The sequence below is a fragment of the Staurois parvus genome, unplaced genomic scaffold, assembly GCF_062004578.1.
Source record: "Staurois parvus isolate SC_StPar_1 unplaced genomic scaffold, SC_StPar_1.0 ptg000318l, whole genome shotgun sequence".
NCBI lineage: Eukaryota > Metazoa > Chordata > Amphibia > Anura > Ranidae > Staurois > Staurois parvus.
The window spans coordinates 2,917,960-2,939,689 of record NW_028318114.1 but is presented as its reverse complement, the minus strand read 5'-3'; the positions used below and the strand labels follow the sequence as shown (position 1 = coordinate 2,939,689).

At 39.1% G+C, this 21,730-nt stretch overlaps 1 pseudogene; it reads left to right on the top strand.

Moving 5' to 3' along the window:
* LOC149457497 (potassium channel subfamily T member 2-like) overlaps positions 1 to 21,730 on the top strand; it is a 1,031,266-nt pseudogene that overhangs the window by 818,139 nt on the left and 191,397 nt on the right.

The window sequence follows — 21,730 nt, the reverse complement described above, 5'->3', positions numbered from 1 at the left end:
AAGAAGAATGAAAAGAAGAATGAAAAGAAGAACAAGAAGAATGAAAAGAAGAAGAAGAATGAAAAGAAGAATGAAAAGAAAAAGAAGAAGAATGAAAAGAAGAAGAAGAATGAAAAGAAGAATGAAAAGAAGAAGAATGAAAAGAATAAGAAGTAGAATGAAAAGAAGAAGAATGAAAAGAAGAAGAAGAATGAAAAGAAGAATGAAAAGAAGAAGAAGAAGAATGAAAAGAAGAAGAAGAAGAATGAAAAGAAGAAGAAGTAGAATGAAAAGAAGAATGAAAAGAAGAAGAAGAAGAAGAATGAAAAGAAGAAGAAGAAAAATGAAAAGAAGAAGAAGAAGAATGAAAAGAAGAATGAGAAGAATGAAAAGAAGAAGAAGAAGAATGAAAAGAAGAATGAAAAGAAGAATGAAAAGAAGAAGAAGAAGAATGAAAAGAATAATGAGAAGAATGAAAAGAAGAATGAAAAGAAGAAGAAGAATGAAAAGAAGAATGAGAAGAAGAATGAAAAGAAGAATGAGAAGAAGAATGAGAAGAATGAAAAGAAGAATGAGAAGAATGAAAAGAAGAAGAAGAAAAATGAAAAGAAGAAGAAGAATGAAAAGAAGAATGAAAAGAAGAAGAAGAAGAATGAAAAGAAGAAGAAGAAGAATGAAAAGAAGAATGAAAAGAAGAATGAAAAGAAGAATGAGAAGAATGAAAAGAAGAATGAAAAGAAGAATGAAAAGAAGAATGAAAAGAAGAATGAAAAGAAGAATGAAAAGAAGAAGAAGAATGAAAAGAAGAAGAAGAAGAATGAAAAGAAGAATGAGAAGAATGAAAAGAAGAAGAAGAAGAAGAATGAAAAGAAGAATGAAAAGAAGAAGAAGAATGAAAAGAAGAAGAAGAATGAAAAGAAGAATGAAAAGAAGAATGAGAAGAATGAAAAGAAGAATGAAAAGAAGAAGAAGAATGAGAAGAAGAATGAAAAGAAGAATGAGAAGAATGAAAAGAAGAATGAGAAGAATGAAAAGAAGAATGAAAAGAAGAAGAATGAAAAGAAGAAGAAGAAGAATGAAAAGAAGAATGAAAAGAAGAATGAGAAGAATGAAAAGAAGAAGAAGAAGAATGAAAAGAAGAATGAAAAGAAGAAGAAGAAGAATGAAAAGAAGAATGAAAAGAAGAAGAAGAAGAATGAAAAGAAGAAGAAGAAGAATGAAAAGAAGAATGAAAAGAAGAAGAAGAATGAAAAGAAGAAGAAGAAGAAGAATGAAAAGAAGAAGAAGAAGAAGAAGAATGAAAAGAAGAATGAGAAGAATGAAAAGAAGAAGAATGAAAAGAAGAATGAAAAGAAGAAGAATGAAAAGAAGAAGAAGAAGAAGAATGAAAAGAAGAATGAAAAGAAGAAGAAGAAGAAGAATGAAAAGAAGAATGAGAAGAATGAAAAGAAGAATGAAAAGAAGAAGAAGAAGAATGAAAAGAAGAATGAGAAGAAGAATGAAAAGAAGAATGAGAAGAAGAATGAGAAGAAAGAAAAGAAGAATGAAAAGAAGAAGTATTCCAGTACAGCAAAAAGTGTATCTGCAGAGAGCTCCGCTATTTCTGACAGTTCTCTGACAGTTCCTTCACATTTACAGCGGTTGAAACATTGTATCTGTTTTCGAATAAAAACATCTGTATCCTAAATGGAAACAAATAGATACAATGTTTCAACCGCTGTAAATGAACTGTCAGAACTGTCAGAAATAGCGGAGTTCTCTGCAGTGACACTTTTGCCGGCTGATCGGGAAAAATTCGATTCGTGCACCCGAAGTTGGCTAAAATTCGGATTCGATGCGAATCGAATTTTTCCCGATATTCGAAACGAATTCCACTTCGCCTGGTTCGATTCGCTCATCTCTAACTATAACTTTCACACAAAGCAATCAATATACACTTATTGGGATTTTTTTTTACCAAAAACATGTAGCAGAATACATTTTGGTCTAAATTTATAACTAACTTTGAGTTTACTATATATTTTTTATAGCTGAAAGTAAAAAATAGTGTTTTTCTTCAAAATTTTTGATCTTTTTTTGTTTATAGCGTGAAAAATAAAAAGCGCACAGGTGATCAAATACCACCGAAAGAAAGCTCTATTTGTGTGAAAAAAGGACGTAAATTTAGTTTGGGTGCAGCATTGCATGACCGCGCAGTTATCAGTTGAATTAGTGCAGTGCCGAGTAGCAAAAAGAGGCCTGGTCAGGAAGGGGGGTAAAACCTCAGGAGGGCAAGTGGGTAAATGTGTTTTTGTTTTTATTTACAAATTAAATTTTTTGTCTGTGTACCCATTACTCATTCATATATGGGGAAGCTGTATATTTGGGGACCACTTTATTTTAAAGGGGCTTCCAGATTATGATATACATCCTCTCCACACATCTACACATCTACTGGGCCCAGGATGTAGGAAAGAGGCTCTTTTCCCTCTATCAACTTGAGGACAATATGTTATGGCAGGGGGGCTTTCTGGAAAGTTATTCTCTGCAAGTTGTGGGCTTGTATCTTGGTTTGGGAGGAGAGTGCACACTAACTACCCCTCATCAGGCAGGCTGCATTCTCAACTAAGGGTTTGGTGGGGCACTTTAGAGGGATATCCCAAGTTCTTTTTTTCTAGCTTTTTGTGTAGGGTTCCTCTTTAAAATGCATACCAGAGCCTCATCAAGGATAATGCTTCATTGGCACAGGCACTCCTGCCTTTAGCTTTTTTAAATTCAGGACATGACTTATTATATCTTCCAGATCCCTTTTTTTCTCTGCATTTGCTATAGATGTTCTTGCTTCATACACATTGGACATATAGCCCCAGTGCATGAGATGCCAGCATTTTGGTGTTGGCAGAAGGCACAAGCACATTGCCCAGCCCCACTGCCAGCAGCGTCTAAAATTCTATGAGAGAATGAAAGTCTCTGCAGATCGATGGGGCTGGATGACGCTGGATGATGCACTGAGCTGTACAAACATTTAGTGCAAAGTATGCCTAGGGATGAATGCTCGGAATGCAGACTGATTTTGTTCATAGCATTTGTCCCTGGGCACATACTGTCCTAAATTTTAGTACTGCTTGATGTACCATCCAGCCCCATCAAGTTGCATCGGCTGTCATCTAAATGCTGGGATCTCATGCACTGAAGCTAAATGCTCACAGTGCATGAGACCAAAGCAGGTTTAACTGCATTTAAGTATGTTTAGACTCATTTAGTCACATTTCATGCAGTGTACAATCGCATCCTGGATACGCAGAATTCTATTTTCTCTAAATGCAATATAACTGACTGCACTTAAAAGCAGGTAAGCACACAGTGTGAATGGCACATTTAAATTGTTACATGTATTGATATGCATTTAGATTTTATTGTCCTTGAAATGCATATAAATTCAGGTTTGACAATGCCATTGTCAATGGACCCTAAGGGTCTGGTGTGGATTTTGGAATTTCATGCATTTTTTGTGTGGGTCCCTTAAAATCCATAGCAGATCTTAATTAAGGGTAAATGTGTGGTATGGATTTTGGAAGGACCGACCATCAACAGTTTTTTGTTTATTTTGCATGTTATTACACTTTAACATCTATACCAGATCCTCATCAAGACTGCTTTGTTTACAAACATAACAAAGTTGCATGGAATTGTCATTCAACCACTTGCCACCCGTCCACCCGCACTGTACTGCGTGTGAGTGGTGGCTGTAGGCAAAGCAACATACTGGTATATCGCCACCTACTTCTGGGTTTTTGGTGTGCGTGTGCACCCCTCGCCCGGCACCTGCTGTGATTGCACACAGCGTGAGACTGTCAGCAAATTCCTGTCAATGATTCACAGCAAAGCAGGGAGAAAAAACAGCCAGATCTTTACGTAAAAGCAGCACATATTACACACATTACACATTGTTAAATCGGAGCTCCACCCAAAAGGGGAAGTTCCGCTTTAAGCCTTTGTCTCCTGCTCCCCATTAAGGATTGGCACCTTTGGGAACTGGGGGGAGCGGGTACCCTCCCCGTAGTCTTCTGGGACACGTGACAGGTCCCAGAAGACTATAGGGGCATTCATAAAGCGCATCGCTTCTCGCGCATGTGCAGTGGGCACCCGGCTGTGAAGCTGGGTGCCAACACTGAAGATTCCGATGCCAGGGAGAGAAGATGACCGTTGAAACCAGTGGTGGTGAGGACACCGCTAGACCGAAGAACAGGTAAGTGGCTGTATTTTAAAAGTAATCAGATACAAAAACTGTAGTTGCTGACTTTTATTTTTTTTCCAGGTGGAACTCCGCTTTAAGCACACAGTTAACCCTTTGATTGCTCTTAGATGTTAACCTATTCCCAGCCCATGTCATTAGTACAGTGACAGTATACAGTGTTAGCATTGATCACTGTATTAGTGTCATTACTGATGTAAGTGTCAATTAGTGCCATACAAAAACAAATATACTAGCAGGTTCGCTGTTCTTCACATCCCAATGCTGACTGATGTGTGGAATTCAGTCATATCTAACAATAGAATGAAACACTGTTCGCTGCAGCTCTCTAAAAATCCACTGGGTAGCAGGATCAAATCTGGCAAAAACAGCAACAAAAAAGAGAGCGCCATGCCACCCTAGTGTAACACAGTTTATTGTTAAAATTGTAATAAAAGCTTCATCAAATGCACTCACATGAGGTTGTACAGTTATTGGGCACATCAAAGTATTCCTGGCCACCTCTCCTGGATTGCTAAGATCGCTGTCCGGTATGATGATAGGACACTGGAAGGTAGTCTCATTGACCCGTCCCTGTGAGGCAACTGCCACTACACACGGTGTGCAGGACCAACTGCGCATGCTCCCTGACCAGCCTACACCATGCACGGGGATCGATGACACATTTCAGAGATGTGGCCTCCTTTATCAAGTTACGTCCAATCAAGCTGCACATTGAGTTAAATGCAATCCCAGAAGCCACCTCTTCCCTGATCCTTAAAGGGGACATCGAGAAAGCCACCCAGAAGAGGCAAACAACGGACTCCTTACCCGCAAAACACACAGATGGAATACTTGAGCATCCTTATTAAATTGCATAGAAAAGGGGTACATTTATGTGTTATAAGCATATGACACAACTCAGGAAATTAAAATTAATAAATATAATCTCACAGAAGTGAGCAGTACGCCCCTCACATTTTTATAAATATTTTATTATAACTTTTCATGTGACAACACTGAAGAAATGACGCTTTGCTACAATGTAAAGTAGTGAGTGTACATCTTGTATAACAGTGTAAATTTACTGTCCCATCAAAATAACTCAACACACAGCCATCAATTTCTAAACCTCTAGCAATAAAAGTGAATACACCCCTCTTTGAAAATGTCCAAATTGGGCCCAATTAGACATTTTCCCTCCCCGGTGTCATGTGACTCGTTAGTGTTACAAGGTCTCAGGTGTGAATGCAGATCAGGTGTGTTAAATTTGGTGTTATCATTCTCACTCTCTCTGGTCTGGTCACTGGAAGTTCAACATGGCACCTCATGGCAAAGAACTCTCTGCATTTAACTGAAAAAAAAAATTTTGCTCTACATTAAGATGGCCTAGGCTATAAGAAGATTGCCAAGACCCTGAAACTGAGCTGCAGCACGGTGGCCAAGACCATACAGCGGTTTAACAGGACAGGTTCCACTCAGAACAGGTCTCACCATGGTCGACCAAAGGAGTGCTCAGCGTCATATCCAGAGGTTGTCTTTTAGAAATAGACATATGAGTGCTGCCAGCATTGCTGCAGAGGTTGAAGTGGTGGGGGGTCAGCCTGTCAGTGTTCAGACCATATGCTGCACACTGCATCAAATTGGTCATCCCAGAAGGAAGCCTCTTTTAAAGATCATGCACAAGAAATCCCGCAAACAGTTTGCTGAAGACAAGCAGACTAAGGACATGGATTACTGGAACCATGTCCTGTGGTCTGATGAGACCAAGATAAACTTATTCAGTTCAGATGGTGTCCAGCGTGTGTGGCCGCCACCAGGTGAGGGGTACAAAGACAAGTGTATCTTGCCTACAGTCAAGCATGGTGGTGGGAGTGTCATGGTCTGGGGTTACATGAGTGCTGCTGGCACTGGGGAGCTACAGTTCATTGAGGGAACCATAAATGCCAACATGTACTGTGACATACTGAAGCAGAACATGATCCCCTCCCTTCAGAGACTGGGCTGCAGGGCAATATTCCAACATGATAATGACCCCAAACACACCTCCAAGATGACCACTGCCTTGCTAAAGAAGCTGAGGGTAAAGGTGATGGACTGGCCAAGCATGTCTCCAGACCTAACCCTATCTGTGGGGCATCCTCAAATGGAAGGTGGAGGAGCGCAAGGTCTCTAACATTCACCAGCTCCATGATGTCATCATGGAGGAGTGGAAGAGGACTCCAGTGGCAACCTGTAAAGCTCTGGTAAACTCCATGCCCAAGAGGGATAAGGCAGTGCTGGAAAATAATGGTGGCCACACAAAATATTGACACTTTGGGCCCAATTTGGACATTTAGGACTTAGGAGTGTACTCACTTTTCTTGCCATTTAGACATTAATGGCTGTGTGTTGAGTTATTTTGAGTGGACAGCAAATTTACACTGTTATACAAGCTGTACACTCACTACTTTACATTGTAGCAAAGTGTCATTTCTTCAGTGTTGTCACATGAAAAGATATATTAAAATGTGTGGGGAGTACTCACTTCTGTGAGATACTGTATATATCATGATGTTGAGGGCATGTGGCTTGGTATGGCCTGCAAGGCTGCATGCTAGGATAAGGGCCTGGTATGGATTTGGGGGGGGGGGGCCACACCGTTTTCTTTTTTAACTTTGGCGTGGGGTTCCCCTTAAAATGCATACCAGACCCCAAGGGCCTGATATGGATTAGGAAGGACCCCCACACCATTTTTTCAATTTTTTTTTTGTTACTGGCAATGATTTTTATTTACATTCAGCTGTCAGCGGGGAATCCCGCTGACAGCTGATGACTTATCTGTTGTTAAGGACATGGCAGTCAGCTTCCCGGCCCTCTCCTTAACAACCAGTGAAAAAAAACCTCTGCTACTCCTGGATGCACTGGCATTGGGTTTTTTTCCTGCTGGTAAACACTACTGCTACTAAAAGCTTCTAAAAGTCTATGTGTGCATAGACACATAGGATAATATGGAGGCTGGAAGCAGTAAAAAAAATGCCTGCCACCCTAGAAGTGGCTGCAAAAAAGCCCTGTGGGTATAAGGCCTTACATTAAATTCCATGTCTCTCAGAGGACTGAATGAGGAACTGGAGATCAATACCTCCATTTAATTAATTCATTAGGTACATTCATATTTGGGGGGGGGGGTCCTTCTGTTAGGAGGCACCTTAGTTAATCACCTTTTTTTTTCTTTTTTGTGCTGACTAGGAGTTTACTCCTATTGATAATCATTAATAGATAAATTACTAAAAGGAAGGGGCAGCTTATGGGATTGTATTTAACTCAATGTGCAACTAGGATGGGCGCGGCTTGATAAAGGAGGCCATGCCTCTGAAACACATCATCATAGCAACCTGTCTGAGTGTTCATTCCCCTCTTCCCCTTTCTGCTGTTTCCATTGATCTCCATGCGCGGCACCGACTGTACTAGGCGCATGCACAGTAGGTCCTGCATGCTGTGTGGAATGGTGGCGGCCTCACAGGGATGGTGTCAATGACACTCCAGTATTCTGTAGCTTCTAACTCTCCAATTTTAAGAGCCCCCATAGTAGAGGCACATGTATTTAATGGATAGACCAAGGTCAGATGAACCAGAGGGAGCCCACCCCTCCTTAAAGGTACAAGACCGCACCCCAGTATTCTGTAGTTCCTAACTCTCCATGTGTTTGCAAATGTGTGCTAACTAAACCCCTGTTTTTAACGTATACTATTAGACAGGTTAAATCAGGTTGTTTCCAAGCTAGCTGGCAAGTTTAAGCTGAGAATTTTTCTTTTTTGTTGTTTGACTGTGTCAATGAGACTACCGTCAAGCATCCTATAGATCATCATACCGGGCAGCGATCTTAGCAATCCAGGAGAGGTGGCCAGAAATACTTTGATGTGCCCAATAACTGTACAATCTCATGTGAGTGCATTGCGTGAAGCTTTTATTACAATTTTAACAATAAACTGTTACACTAGGGAAGCTTGGTGCTCTCTTTTTTTTTTGTAGTTAGTCAGTTAGTGCACCTCCCAGCCAGCGTCATCTAGCACTGGATTGCCTGCCACACTATTACAGTCCCACTGTTAGTCACTGATCGCCGTCATTACCGGTATAGCACCATAGCTGCATACACACTATAACTTTCACACAAGCCAACTAATATACACTTATTGTTTTTTTTTACCAAAGACGTAGCAGAATACATTTTGTCCTGCATTTATGAAAAATTTTATTTTTTTATTGGGTATGTTTTATAACAGAAAGTAAAAAATATTATTTTTCTTTCAAAACGTTTGGTATTTTTTCATTTATATAATAAAACATTTTTAAAAAAATCCAGTGGTGCTCAAATATCACCACAAGAAAGCTCTATTTGTGTGAAACAAATGACATTGATTTTATTTTGTACAAATAGCACAGTGCTGAATAGCAAAAAAATGGCCTGGTCATGAAGGGGTAAAACCTTCCAGAGCTCAAGTTGGTTAAAGAAATTGTATATTTTTATTGCTGCCCTTATTATGTTGACTTTATGGTATTTTTAAAAAATGTTTTGCATTAGTACCCCCATGTGAGTGTCCAGTAAGCAAAGTAATAAGATTCAGCGTATAGAGACTTTAGTAGGGTTCAGGTTCTGTATTTGGGGTTTATACTTTTTTTTTCATTTAATTATTTTAGATGTAGTTTATTCCATTCAGTGAAATTGCCTATGTGTCAGGAATGGACTTACCAGTAATGGTGAGACTCACCTGCCTTGTGGGCTGCAGTACCAGGGCTGGCCAGCGGGTGCTCTCAGCAATCAGAGACTCAACTCTGCAGTCAGCCAAAACACCTGAGGCTGATCACAGGTGTATTTAAGGGATGGCCAGACCTGCAGTCTGTGCCTTGGTGTGTGGTTTTCTATGGGCCCCTGTATCTTGTTACCTGCGTCCCTGTCCCTGTTCCTGTCTGACTGATTCGTTGCCGACCCTGCCTGATCCGAACCTCTGCTGACTTCTCCTGTTTGATCCCTGCCTTGTGACCCTGACCATTCTCTGCCTGACCCCCTGTACCTACCTGCCCGTTAGTTGCTGTACCCGGCTCATGACCTGACTACTCTCTGCCTGCTCCTCCTGTTCCTACCTGCCCGATTGTTATTGACCCGGCCTGCCTGACTACGCTTGCATTGTATGTATTGTTATCTGTGGGTGGTTTGGTTTGGTTCGTTTGCACTGTGTTATGTTTTAGTATTGCACTGCATTTTGTATTGTTAGTCTTAATAAATTATATTGTGTATAACATATCTGAAGCCTGCGTTTCCCTGCGTCAGTTCACATACCTCTGGTCATACCCTGGAGCCCTGACACTATGGGGTTTATTTACTAAAGCTGGAGAGTCCAAAATCAGACTCCCTTCTGCATAGAAACCAATCAGCTTCTAACCTCAGCTTGTTCAATGAAGCTTTGGCAATGAAACCTGGAAGCTGATTGGTTTCTATGCAGAAGGGAGCCTGATTTTGGACTCTCCAGCTTTAGTAAATAAACCCCTATGCTTCTTGCAAAGTCACAGATATCTATTAGTGTGGAGGATTTGGAAGACACAAAAGAAACAGCAATGAATCGCAACAACTATCGGAATTCCACATCCAGCGACCAGTCAGATCATCCCTTACTATGAAGGAAAAGTATGCAATGGGCCAGAAGACTAAGCAGAAAAGTTCCAAGACATTCTAATAAAATAGCAGAGAGAATAAGTCAACAAAGGATGACATTATGCAGAAGGTCAGAAAGACAAGAATTAGCAGAACTGGTTAAAAACAGAATGAAGCATTTGGGTCTTCCTACAGCAGGTTACGGTATGTAGTAAAATTGTAAAAAAACAAATCTTATATGCTTATAATCATACATAATAGTAAAAGATGAGTTTTAGGTTTATTACTACCATAGGTTTATGGAACCTATACGAATTCTAAGGGTTCAAGAACTTAATTTCTAGTGAATTGTGTGCTGATTTACTTGAGAAATTTAGTTTTTCTAGTATAGTGCACTGCATTGCCTTTGAACTATGGCCAGCAGACTTAAAATTGGCATTTAGGGAGCATTTTGATAAGCCTGTCCCCCTCAGAATATGCACAAAGCAACCACAGGGGTCTATTTACCTGTATAAAAAATTTCTGTGTAAATGTATCAATCATTTGTACATCTGTCTAGAATCTGTGCAATAAATGTATTTCCTATGATCTTCAGCTTCATCTATTGACCATAATGCAGTATTTTCCTGAAATACTTCAATCATAAAAATGCATCATTATTGTCGCTGGCCATCATATGGCGATGACAATCCTAGGAAATAATAGTATAAATCATTTCATAGTGAAAATTTGTGAAGGCTGTACACATGACTGACAGATTTGCACTGTAGTTTTTTTTTCATATAAAGACCCCATTGTGTAAATGTATTGGAAGCTGTTATAGGGAAAGCTGACAAACTGCACAGGGAGGGATAAGGATCAGTTAGGAAACTGTACTTTAATACGATTGCTAGCTTGTGCATTCAGCCCCTTTGCTGCGTTTTGTTATTATTGGGAACCTATTTGTCTTTATTTTAATTTTTTGGTTGATTTATAGTCAGTGTTTACTTTTAGCTGCTTTCCATAGAAAACGTTTTTCTTTCCTTTTTTAGGAGGTAGTATGTTTAGATTTTAATTTATTTTGGGGTCCTGTTGTTCTATATGTGTTGATAGGGCCTTTACTTTAGGTTAAACTTCTTTTATTGTAGCATTTAAAAAAAGTAGGGCAGTATTTTTTTTGGGGGGGGGGGGGTTCTTGATATTTATGTTATGTTATTAGGACCTTTTTAGGTTTTACCTAAAGTGCGCAAAACATAACATTCACTTGTTACTCATCATCTGTTGTTAGAGCTTCCTTTTTTCAAAGCATGCAGTTGCATCATTCGAAAGGCAAGTAAAACTAAATGCAAGTGTGTACCTAAACTACTTCACATTATATTATTCTATCCCCATATTAAAAATAACAGATAGGCATACACTGATCAGTCCTATCATCCATGATTAAAACTATCTGTTAGTGGCCATTTCTAAATTTCTAAATTCTTGTACTTTTTGTTCCCAGTAAATTTGGGACTAGCTGTGATCATTAAAATTGCCTTGCTGCTGGCCAATTTTACATTGGTGTACCACCTCCAGTTCCCTAATTTCTGTAGTAAAACACCTGACTATATTCATTGTCCCTTGTACATTTTTGCCAATCCTCCCTAAACAAATATCATGCCTTTGGCCATTTTTACACTGCTGTGTTATTTGTGGTCTTTTAAAGCTTATTGATATTTTGGCAGAAATTGGCCAGTAGCAGGATAGTCAGGCTTATGTATTGTGAAATGCAGTGGATGGAATAAGTTGATGATGCCTGTCAGATACATATGAATATCTGCATTATCATTGTATAATGTTAGCATGATTTATATTGGCACAATAAATGACAGACAAACAAACAGAGAGCATTAGATGTCACTCTATTGCCATTTGTACATAAGGTTAAGCTAATTTCCTTTATTGGAGACATTGAAGGAGAGGAGGAGGTGCTACACCAGTGGTTGATCAGAATGGAATTTTTCTCCATGATTGTTGCTTGGATATAATCCTAGATATCCTGCAGCAGGCTTTGACCTCCTGTAATTTAATAGGTACACACATGAGGGTAAGCACATAACTACAGTATATCACTGCGCATGAAGGTGTTGGATTCTTAATGGTGATTGTCTTTACGGAAATTAAGTTTTTTTTACTTCAATAATGCTTGCTAAATAAGAACATAAGTTCCATAAAAAGTGTGAACACATTGTCACTGTTTTTCTTTTGCTTGGACATTTTTTCACAATTATTTTTTGCACAGTCATTTTTTAAGAAGCCCTTAAATACTTTCGCTAGATTCACTGTTTTATATCATTGATTGTTTCATTTAATAAGATTTATTATATTCATGATTTGTGCTTGATCAGCTTTAATGAGTTTGTCTCAACACTATTATTTTGTTATATAGTAGGATTAATAAGTTTGCTTACCAGTTCACTAGATTAAGACACTATGCAGGTAAGGAGGTGAGAGCTGCACATTTTTTGTTTTTTTATGCATTTTGTGTGAGATGTGTGAAATACACGTCCTTCGAGCAAACTCCCAATAGGGTAATTGTTGTTTTAGTATGATCAACCATATCAACCAGTGATGTAGATCATTGTCATTCATGATGAATGCCACCCAATGATGCTTATTTGCCTACTCACCGACCAAGGGTGCTGTTTCTGTGCAAATGACAGATTCCCATACAGCTTCTTACAGAAATAAGCTAACTGGAGATATTGGGTACTATATTACTGACCAAATATGCTCATATATGGACAATGCCCAATGATGACCATATTTGCTGAATTACATCACCCAGGATCCCCAGTTGGGGATCTGTCCTTTAGTGGCAATAGTGCTTCCACTGCTAAATGAAAGATTTCATCCACTGTTTTGGAAATAAACAATATCAGTTTTAAAGGAATGCATTATACTGCATCCAAAACTTCACATGCAGGTTTTAGTCACCCCCCAAACATGGCATTTAAAGAATTGTGTGTTTTTTTAACGTTGTCCTTTAAGTTACATTAAAAGGCCTTCTTTCCACAAAACTGTGTTTTTATTACTTTTTTGCATTGCTATATATCTCCCATGGAAGTACCAAGATAGTCATGTACATTAACCTTGAAAAAGGACAGAACATACTCCTATTGAGTTCAGTGAGATTCAGGGTTGTGTTCGATATTTCAAAGGGTTAGGCAAACATGTAGTGAATCATGCTTTGCCCAGTTTACTCATCAATACTTTTTACCCTTTGATGGAAAAACTTATGTTGCTGCTAGGTAGCATTCTATGCACGTCATTGTACCCCTCTATAAATGGCAGAGCACATTTAGTGAAAAAAAAAGAAGAGAATCAAGATGGCATAGGGTTTTCCTAAATATTACAACCAGATTTTTTTCCAGGCATGCATCTTGAGTGGCCAAAAAATTAGGACAGTGAGCATCCATCCCCCTTTCCTGTACCATAGCAGACTGAATGACTTTTAAGAATGGAGTTAACTGGCAAGTGTTCCGGCAAAGTACTTATGTCCCAGTGCTAAGGGACAAGGGCTTCTTCCTCACTTCCTATACCCCCCAAAAAAGGGTGGGTACAATTGGGGACTTATTATGGAATCTGGAAGCCCCCTTTTATAATAGTGGGGTAACCAGGCTAATGAATATAGGAGTAAATTAGGACCTATTACCACAAAGACTTAAAGGTACAAAAATACAATAATTTTTATGTTTTATACATTTAACTTTTTCTGCGAAAAAAGGTGAAGGGTACTATTGTACCCTTGTGGTCCACCTGAGAAGAAATCAGATATCTGGCTTCCAGATTCCACCATAAGCCCCTCTATTACCCCCTGCCTTTGCACAGTACTCTCCCAATGTTAAAAATCATGTTACCTGGCATGATACAGGGAGGGAGGGCTGAAAGCTCACTGCCCTCCCTTTCCTGGATGCCCGGGTTGCATTCCTGGATGAGGGTCTGGTTGAAACATTAAGGGGAACTCCACATTGTTTTTTCCCGTTGTAATTGCTGCATTCAAAATACAATGAATTATGCAGGCCATAGACGGGTCGAAAATCAGCCGATTTTCGCACCATTAGTGGGTTAATTGGTTGGTCGTTTTTCAGGGTTTTGGCACATTTTTTTTTATCAGTAAAGTTGGAAAATTTGTGGCCGATTTTGATGATCGGACGATTTTCCTGGCAATGATGGGCAAATCGGACGATCGTTTTAGCGATAAAAAAATCTGCGCATGGGCCGTGACCTGGAAGAAAAAGAAGAAAAAGAAGAAGAATTCCAGTCCGCTATTATATTTCATATGAAAAGTCTTGTGGTTTCAACAATGTATCTATTTGTATCCGAATAAAAACATCTGTATCCAAAATGGATACAAATGGATACATTGTTGCAACCACAAGACTTTTATGTAAAATATAATAGCGGAGCTCTCTGCAAGAGACAGAAATAAAAATGCCGGACGTAGATTTTTTTTACCGTTGGTGGTAACGTCGGCCGATTGAATGACAGATTTTTAGTTTGTTTTTTTTTTAAAAACGGACGATTTTCGATCCGTCTATGGCTTGCATTAGACCAGGGTACTGCTGCTGTATGTAAGCCAAACTAACTGTAGAAGAAAAAAATATATATTTTACAGTCAAATATGCACTAATAGTGTATATGCTACTGAGACTTTCCATGAAAAATAATCTGTTCCATGTACAGCTTTAAAGCATCCCCCAAGCATGTTTTTTAAAAAAGCTTTAATGTTGCCTTCAAAAAAATTAAAACAACTCTCTTCCTCTCTGGTATTAACATGAAAAAGACTAATAATTGGTACTTTCAGGTCCTTCAGGACAGTTCCCAGCTTCCCATATCTTTTTGGCAGTAGTTTGCCTATTAGCCGTCAAAATGGACAAAACTTAAAAACAAGATTTGACTCCCGTATGCTTCAATAGGATTTGCTGCAAATTTTGCTGAACCTTTGGGCAAAATCACTCATAAATAAAGATTTTTAGACTTTATGTGTTCTAACACTAAACATATTTTGAGCTAAGGAAATAGGGAGCGTAGGTTTGTTGGTAGAATATGCAGATGGATTGTGTGCACAAAAATTATTTAGAACACCTGCTCTATTTTTTAATAAAACTAAATCAAGATTTATACAGTCAAACATCAGCTATATTTTGGTTCTGTAAATTTGTAAAACTTACTTTTGCTAGCTATACTGTTGCTGCTGCTCTCTGGTCTTACGTCAATGAACCTAAAGACAATGATCCAAGAAAATGTCAATTTCCATTATAATCATTGTCTAAGGTTACCATAGACAAAGACAGTTTTAATCCTACAGTGGTGATTTTAAAGCATTAAAGCTTATCTTAGCCCGAAATCAAAAATCTAATACATTACAGCTTGCCAGTCCTTAGATATTGTGACTGAAAGGCTTTTATTTTTTTAAGCTTTTTGGGTTTTTTTTGACATGGTGATTCTTTTTTTGACATGGTGATTCTGCCAGTAACACACTTCCTGTCCTATGGTGACAAGGTTAGCTGATACTATGTTCAGGGCTTTAATAAGTGCATAAAGTAGACTGTAATGTTCAATGTTTTGTTTTTATTTGGTTTTGCTTGGCAGAATAAATCTTTGAAAGCCAATAACTTTCTTTAAGATTACATTTTAGTACACAGGAAGTTATAAGGATGCTGGTTCTCTATCAGGATTAATGGTGTTTTTCTATACTTGAAGAAAATGTATTTAGTCTAAAAAAATAATTTAAAAAGGAGGGGCATGGCTAGCTGTGGATCAGAATGGCCAGCTGAGTCCTGAGCTCTGCTCAGCAGTGTGGATACCAGCAACACAGGGCAACATATTTGCCCCCTCTCTCTCTGACAGAGAGGGGAAGAACTGGGAACTAGCACCGGGATGTCCAAAAAGCAGTACAAGCCATCAGCACTAAGCCGCCTTACTCACTATTTTAGCCATGCTGCAAAAAAAAGATGGCACCGGCCCCGGGACTCGTTCCTCCACTCCTCCTGACCTGTGACCTAATGGCACCCTGCCAGGGGTGGACTGACAACTCATGGGGCCCCCGGCAATAAGGGATCATGTGGCCCCTGTGTCCTTGCCCAAACTCAAAAAAGCCTATGAAAAAAGTACCAGGGGCATCTCATGGGGCCCCCTACTGACCCCGGGCCCTTGGGCAGTGCCCGAGCTTCCAAATGGTCAGTCCGCCCCTGCACCCTGCACACCTCACAGGATCCTCTCATGGCACCGAGGACATGGACAGTCTACCCACAGAAATCCCTCCTGCACTTCCCATTGCTGACAGAGGTAAGAGGCTGGCATCCTCTATAGCACAATCGACTACTAAAGCCCCACAGGCTCTAAAAAACACTGGAAGCTTCCCTCTAACATTAACACAACACAACACAGGAACACACTCCATCATTAGCCTCTGTCCCTGCCACTGACAACCCTGTCACAGAAACAATGCTGAAATCCATGCTTTTAACACTGCAAAAAGATCTCCATAGAGAGCTCCAACTCTCCTTATCTCAAATTCATTACAGGGTGGATTGTTTGGAGGAACATGCACAAATACTAGAGGAACATATGACCGAATACACTAAAGCACACAATGAGCTATTAGATGCACATGACCATAAAGCTGGAAAGATTCTTCGTATCAAACTAAAACTTGCTGACCTAGTAGACCATTCTAGCCATAATAATATTAAATTCAGGGGGATTCCTGAATCAGTAAAGCCTAACAAATTCATTGGTTTTCAACAGCAACTCTTCACCACATTGATTCTGTTTCTCTCTCCTCGTGATATGATTATTGAATAGAATAGCAAAGCCTGCTCACCTTCCCGCAGACATCCCTAGGAATGTTTTGGCTTGTATCCATTTCTTTCATATTAAGGAGCACTACCTGCACCTTACACTCATATTTCTTACATAGTTACATAGTTAGTCTGGCTGAAAAAAGACAAAAGTCCATCCAATTCAACCATTAAAAAAAAAGTTATAATCGTACACCCACAATTGATCCAAAGAAAGGCAAACCAAAACCCAGCAAAGCATGATCCAATCCATGATCCATGATCCTGCAGGGGAAAAAAATCCTTCCTGGTCCCCCAAGAGGCAATTGGATATTCCCTGGATCAACTTTTCCTATACATTTTTCTTTTTATTGATCTATCTCCTGCTACAATGGAGATGCGCAGAGCTTTCTCCCCAATCACATAAATCCTACAAGAGCATAAAATTACTTACAAATGAAGAATTCAGACTAAATTGCTGGTTAGATATTAACATCAGCTTGTCCCTATCCTCACTCTTAAAGTTGGATACAAACGCCTGACAAATTGGGGTCTCCTGCCTGTTACTCCCAATATCACACCTTCACCCAGTTCTTTGTCTACTGCCTCACTTTCCCGGTATCCAGCCATCAATGCAGATGTAGGCTAAACTGCCATTTCCTTTTTTCATTCACCTTTGGTAAGATGTATCCTACCTGGGAAATGTCTATATTTTTCTCACTCTCCAGGCCTACTATGCACACCCAATTGTTTACTGTTGTTTGCAGTTCTTCTTATACTCTGTAATCCTATTGATACAATGTTTAATTACTGAGCGAATAGCATTTTATTTCATATTACGTGTTGCTATTATTGTATATTATAACAGTTTGACATACAGTATACCTTCTGACCTATTACATTGGTCACATCTTTTCTATTTTTCTTTCTATGTCACTTTAAACTCAGAACTTGCGAGTGCTTAGGAACTTTTTTTCAGTTACATTTAGCACTGGTCCTTCTCGAGCCGTTCTTTACATCTCCTCATATCTACTATGTCCCTAACTGTCACCACAATCAACGCCAAGAGACTTAACAGCCAATTTAAAAGATCTACACTTTAGAAAGAAGCAATTTCCCAGAAATCTGATATAATATGTGTACAAGAAACCCATTTTGTCCAGTATAAAACACCTTCCTGTCACCATAGATTATACCCTCATCAGTTCTTTGCAATGCCAATAAGAAGGTGAAAGGGGTAATGATAGCTATTAGCAACTCAGTGGCATTCCAACTACATCACTGTGAGGCTGACACAGATGGTAGGTTCCTCATACTGTCAGCAACTTGTAATAATATCCCTTTAGTTTGGCAATATTTATGCTCCTAATAGCCATCATAAACGCTTCTACAAGGCTATAATGAGAAAACTAAATTTCCCCAAAGATCATATATTTATTTGCGGAGATTTTAATTACATTGTTGACTCCAGACTGGACTCTTCCAGTACATTAAACGAAAAGACCTTCTGCCTTATCCTCCCTTCTTCGCTCTGAAGAACTATATGATCCATGGTGGTGCCTACAAGGCTCAAAGAAGGACTACACCTTCTATTCTAATGCACAAAGGTCTTACTCCAGAATAGATTTTTTTTTGATTTACAAAACTACTTTACAGTCCATATCTGCTGCAAAAATAGGTCTTATCACATGGTCAGACCACGCCCCAGTTTCTAATACTCTCTCTACTACTTTCTCATTGGAGCACTCTACCCTATGGTGCTTAAACACTTCCTTGCTTAATCACCCCAAATATCATGAACAGATCAAATCTGAAATTAAGACCTTTTTTGATACAAATGATGGCACAGTCCTAAATGTTACAACACTTTGGAATGCTCATAAAACCTATACGAGCGGCTTCTTCATGAAAACTGGTGCCCATGAGAAAAAATGCAAAATGAGAAAACCTCCCACCTTCTTGACCAGCTTTGTATTGTAGAACACAATAATAAATCTAAACCTAATGAACGAGACTCTGCTGAACTTTGTCAGCCTAGAGAGAAACTACGTATCCATTTATAGCAAGGCTTTGACTTTTATATCAAAAGACTACGTCTTAACTGGTATGCATATGGCAAAAAACCAGGGCAATACTGGCCAAACAGCTAGGATAGCAGCCATGAAAACAACCCAAGGCCACCTAGTCACTAATCCCCAAGATATAACTATCCAAACCATTTTCTGAGGAGGATCTATTAAAGGTTATCACTTTTTTTTTTCCACTTTACAAGGCCCCTGGCCCAGATGGTTATTGTAATGAATATTATAAAACTTTTCCTTCACTCCTCACTCCATATTTATATAAATTATACAGATTTAAAATTATACACATCACTACTGGCCACGTGTCTTTCCTCCTATATCCTGGACTTGGGTCATCATGATCAAGTAGGCTTTATACTATACCTGGCCGGTAATCCTGTGACAGAATTAGGAGGTTTATTGACCTTATTCAAGGGGGAATACTGTAGAATGCCTTCTCTGCTTCTATCCCTAGATGCAGAGAAGGCTTTTGACAGAGTACATTGGGAATATCTCAAAGCTGTTTATAAAAAATTTGGCCTTTTCGGCTACTATTTTATCAGCCATCTTGGGCCTGTACTCTAGCTCCTCTACTAGAGTATGGACTTTGGGTATGCTTTCAGAACCCTTTGGACCACTAATGGTACCGGACAAGGCTGCCCACTTTTCCTTATTATTTTTGCTTTAATTATAGAACTGCTAGCAGAGGCCATCAGATCTCACTCCCTTTTATCAGGTATAAAAATAGGAAGTGTTACTCACAAAATCAAACTGTATGCAGGCGACGTGATAATTGCCATTTCTAATCCTATGCAATCACTACTTGCCCTCCAATCTTTGTTAGAACGAATCAGTTCAATATCATTATATAAAGTCAATTGCTCCTAGTCTAGTATGATACGTATCTGTCTCGAAGCCATTGATAAACACTCAATCTTGGCTTTGTCTTCTTTTCCTTGGGCCCCAGCCTCTACCCTGACCTATCTAGGAATATATATAATTATCCCATCCTGCAACATCTTGAGAATAAATTTGGAAAGACTTACAAAAACATTACAGGACTTATGTCTTCAACTCCAAACTGTGCGAGTCTCATGGGCAGGGAAAATTGCATTGTCAAAAATGTATCTTCTCACACAAATTCTATATACCTTCCACACTATAAATGTTATGATTTTACCTAATCAGCTATCTAAACTACACAAGATTCTAAATCTCTTTATTTGCAATGGCGAATGCCCCTGAGTAAGGAACTTCATCATGTGTACCCCGACACAAATAGCTAGAATGGGAGCACTGGATCTGAAAGCTTAATACAGAGCAACAATTCTTAACCAACTTCAGAAGTGGTGGACCTCCACATCTCAGACTTTCTGGATGCAAATTGAGCAAATGGCTATATCTTGCCCCCTCAACACTTTCTCGGTGCGATTTGGTTACACTATCATGAACCTTCTTCCTTTTTTTTAACCGTAAGTCTTTATTAAATTATTTAGAAGAAAAACAAGAATAACAATAAGGTATATAATGTGATAATAGTAATTCCAGTACGTTGTTAGAGAATACATATAGGCAGTATAAAGTCAATCAGTTGTGAGATAATCAGACAAGATTAAATCAGCAAAGTAACATTAATGAAAGAAAAAGAGGAGTGGTGTAATCCACAGTTATTTATGTTAGCTGTGGCAAACAAATATAATGTTGGATATGTATAGTAAAGCTAATTCAGGTAATGGGAAAAATCTCTGTGGACCTATGGTGAGAGTGGCTTATAGTAAAACCTTGTAAGGTGCTAAGGGGAAGTTTAATCAGGTTTTAAGTTTAGATGAGGGTACTGCTTCTGTGGTCTGTAACCCAGGAATCCCTGTTGGAATGAAATTTTAGCAGCATAAAGTGAGCCTTGGCAAACATGTATTCCATAAGGAAGTGTTCGTTAAGGATAACAATGGTCTCTTTGGTATTGGGAGGACAAAGACACTTCCATTTTCTAGCAAGAGCTAAGCGGGCTGCTATAATGGTGTGAGTAATAAAAGTATGGGATTTAGAAGGTCACTTGTACATTTCCAGTCCCAGTAGAATTTTTTTTAGGCGTGGGAGAAAAAGGAACTTGAATTAAAGAGGGGATAAAACTGGCAATGTTGGACCAGAATTGAATAAGGTAGGGGCAATCCCACCAGATGTGGTAAAGTGATCCAGGTTGAACACAGGTTCTCCAACAAAGCGAGCAGGAAGAGGGGTATATGGCTCCAAGTCTTCTTGGAGTAAAATACCATTTGTGGAATATTTTTTGACTGGATTCCCAATGTGTAATACAGTAGGATTCCTTCAAAGGAACCCAGAGTGCCTGATACCATTGTGCAAGTGGAAACGATAAATGTAAGGTATGCTCCCAGAAAAGCATAGATGGTGATTTGAGGTGTGGTATTGGCTGTGACAACAACCTATAGACGAAGCAGATGCCCTTGGATTAAGGGTTAGGAGTGTCATAAAACGTTACCAGGCTTAGAAGCAAAGGATTAGCTGACCAGGTAATGTGGGAAACGGCAGATCCTAAACACAGGTACATGTATAAGGTTTTGTTAGGTATACCAAGTGTGTGACAAAGTTTTTTGGAAGGAGTGCAAAATGTTGCTATTAAAAAAGTTAAGTGATACTGAGCCTAGTCCAGAGGTGAAGATGGAGGTCAGGTGCTAAAGAGCCAATTGCAGTAATGGGAAGATGATGAAGGATTGAGGTAGGTATTGTGATGAATTTTGGACTCATTGTTAAAGAAAATAATATTCCTCAAAGATAGTTCTAAGGTCAGCTGTTATCTATAAGCCAGTTTTGAAAAACCTAAATATGGCTCGTCAAGGAAACCATTCCAAACAATGAAGATTGAATGGAAAGAGGCCTGTTTGAAATACAATGCAACCAAATAACACCACCTTGAGAACTTCAAACTTTAAGCAAAAAGAGGGTCATAAATGATAATTGTGAGAGACTATCTTCCCTACATACAGCTTTGTGAGAGGGGACGGAAACAATGGGAGGCCTTGCAGGG